Below are 3470 nucleotides of genomic sequence, written 5' to 3' on the forward strand. Positions count from 1 at the left end.
GATGTATGAACCCCTGTTCCCAAAGGGCAAACATTATATCCTGGCATATACACGGTTATATATGCGATGCCTCCACATATAAGGTCTATATACCAAGGTATATGGTCATAAATGCTTCGATTCCAGGGTGAGTAATGCTTGCCTTGAAAAATAATCTTGCTTACACATCCACCCGACAAAAGTCGGCTATCATTTTAAGCCAGGTGATATATCGTCGTAACTCTTTCTTAATATAGAATATGAAATATTCAAAAGAAAATTTGGACCATAATGTATCGTGAATATTTTCATCGTGACAAACTTAACAAAGAAAAATCCCAGTTTAACTTCCAACTCAATTCTATTCCTATGATCAGCTTGAACAAAGTAACAGAATATGATTGCCCCTGTCCTGGCTAGCATTCCATCAATTCAGGAACGGCATTTGGTACTTTGCACTCATCACTATGAAAAAGAAATTCAATCTTCAAAGACAGCTTAGCATAGTGTCATTCCTATTTTTGCAAGAAATTGTTCAAGGCATATAATAAATTATGATGAAGACCAACATCAACAGCTGTTCAGTCTTTCAGGCTAGATACCCTGCGTTCAGTAAACAAAACTTCCTGATATGGGAAGAAAATATACTTGGTTCCATACTCAGGCACCAGTCCTGAGTCCCTCACAATATAACTTTCCTTAAAGATCACATTCAAAAATAGCAGCATGAAGATCGTTGGAAAATTGACCACTCATCTAGTCATTAGTATATTCATAGCCAGATCAGAAATTACAGAAAGACCGGTGGGTAGATATATTGGCTGTTCATATAAAACATGCTTGTTTATATATATATATATATATATAGATAGATATATAACGTACTAGAATCATCGATACCCATGTGAGAGATTGCCCCATGGCTTGATTGCTTACAGAACCATCTCCCTATAAGATTTGAATAATGCATATAAGCAACTGCATTAAGCTTAACTAGTTTAACGGCTCTCAGAAGACAGATCTTCTGCCTAAATGAACTTTTTATAGTCTATTTATTGCCACAATTTGTCCCATCCTCTAAACATATTCCTTAAATGTTATTGATGTTTTTCTCAACAGGCCATTTTCAGATATTTTCTGCTGTCTGCATCGAAATTCAGTGCCTTTCTTATTGACAACACCCCAAGAAAATTAATGGATACAAGAACAACCTCACTTCAATCAGACATAATTCAAGAAAGTTTCTCTCATCATCTAAATCGGTGTCTTTCATGCCCAGAACAACCCAATGAAAATAATGGATACAAGAACACTGAACAGTCTCACTTCAATCATACATGTAATACAAGAAATGAAGACCTATTCTGATGATTTTATTTCAAACTAACAGGAATCTATGTTAAAGAGTGTTCTCTTTGTGAGTAGAAGTAAAATTCTTGTTTAGAACATAAGTTGAAATTCAGGCATGATTATATGAAGTGAAGATGACACGATATATCTAGCATGTGACTGAGGGTACAAAAATCATGTGCAATGTAGTGTTAAACACCTCTCCTTCAGAACTAGCCATTAGGCTTCTGGTTAAAGACCTTTTCACTGAAAGCTGACTAACACCATTAGGTTTGTTATCCCAAACCGGTGCCACTTGTACTGTGAGAAAATTCGCCAGGTTTCCTTTGGGACTAGCCATTGGGTTTATAGTTCAAAACCATTTTCACGGCAAGCTCACTAGCCATTAGGTTTGTTATCCCAAACTCATGCCACTCTAACCATGAGAAAACCTTCCAGCTTATGAAATTACACTCACCACTCTAAAATGCTCACTCACACTAACGTTAATATAGAAGTGGCCTTTTCTAAGACAATCTATAAAAGCAATGTCTCGATAAAAAGCATTGCCAAGTTTAATAACCTCATCCAGTGAATCCACATATTGATAAATAAAGTGATGTAAGAGTTCATAAATTGTAACATAATTTGTAAAGTGATCTTGCAAATCGCCAGACGGTTAAGCTTAAGAAGCTCGTGTCACTTAACCATGAGAAAAACTACCCTCCAGCTTTGAAATTACATTCACCACTCTAAAATGCTCACACTAATATTAATATAGAATTGGCCTTTCTAAAACAATCTATAAAATCAATGTCACAATAAAAAGCATTTCCAATTTTAATAAGCCCATCCAGTGAATTAAATAAAGTGATGTAAGAGTTTGTAAATTGTAACATAATTGTAAAGTGACCTTGCAAATCTCCAGACAGTTAACAAGCTCATGCCCCTTTAACCATGAGAAAAACTACCCTCCAGGTCATGAAATTACACTCACCGCTCTAAAATGTTCACTCACAGTAACATTAATATTGAATTTGACCTTTCTAAAACAATCTAGAAAAGCCATGTCTAGATAAAAAGCATTGCCAAGTTTAATAAGCCCGTCCAGTGAATTAAATAAAGTGATGGAAGAGTTTGTAAATTGTAACATAATTTGTGAAGTGATCTTGCAAATCCCCAGACAGTTAAACTTAACAAGCTCATCCACAGAATGAAGTTATGGCAACTTTATGGTTCCATGCATATGTGTGCCATGTTTCTCCCAGCATATCAACTCACTGAGTTACATCAATAATTTGTAATAAGAGAAGCATATTAATTGCTCCTGGAATGCATTGCATTCATTTTTTCACCCGGAAATTGATAACCTTTCTTATTAGGAGTCAAGGTTAATGAATACATAGACATCATTATAGTGCAGCAAGCTGATTGCTAACCTCTATTTCCTCATTTGTAACACAGTTGATTCACCCCAGTAAATGGACAGTGGAGTATAGAGTCATAGACATGTAAGTTATAAACAACACAAGCTTCAGATTGATGCCCAATGCCTTCATACCTACCTCTTCTCAGAAGGTGACATATTGCTGCTTGGGGAATGCGTTCATCCTGTACCTGGGAATTTTATTTTGACAGTTTAAAACTTGTTGCCATTTTAGGTTCGTTTGTAACTATCAGGGTACTGGATTTTGGAGTTGGTCCAAAGTTCCAAGGCTGATCTTATTCCAGATGTCCCACTCATCAAGGCATATCGAAAATGATAAATATTCCATATTGGCAATCATGACCTAAGTTAAAACTACGGAAAATTACGTTCTCAACACCCATACAAGAAATTACAGAGGGAGATCCCATGGCAAGAAACATTGGTTGTTAATAGAACGAATTTCCCTATAAATTTTGAATAAATTTCATTTGTGCTACTGCAGTCAGCTAAACTCATTTAAAAGCGCCCTCAGGAGTCAGAATAACAAATTTTCTGCGTAAACCTAGGCCTGAAAAAAAAAAATTATGTTTTTGGCAAACTACATTTACCCCTCCAAATACATTTTCTTTATATATTCTTGTAATTTTTTTAATATGCCATTTTTAGAAAATGTCAGCTCTGAGCCTCAAAATTTGGCTCCTTCCAGTCTAACAACAAGTGACAAAAATTAGGA

Source organism: Pinus tabuliformis, chromosome Q, assembly GCF_031772625.1.
Source record: "Pinus tabuliformis cultivar Carrire ecotype Pingquan chromosome Q, CPIR1, whole genome shotgun sequence".
In the NCBI taxonomy this organism is placed as follows: Eukaryota; Viridiplantae; Streptophyta; class Pinopsida; order Pinales; family Pinaceae; genus Pinus; species Pinus tabuliformis.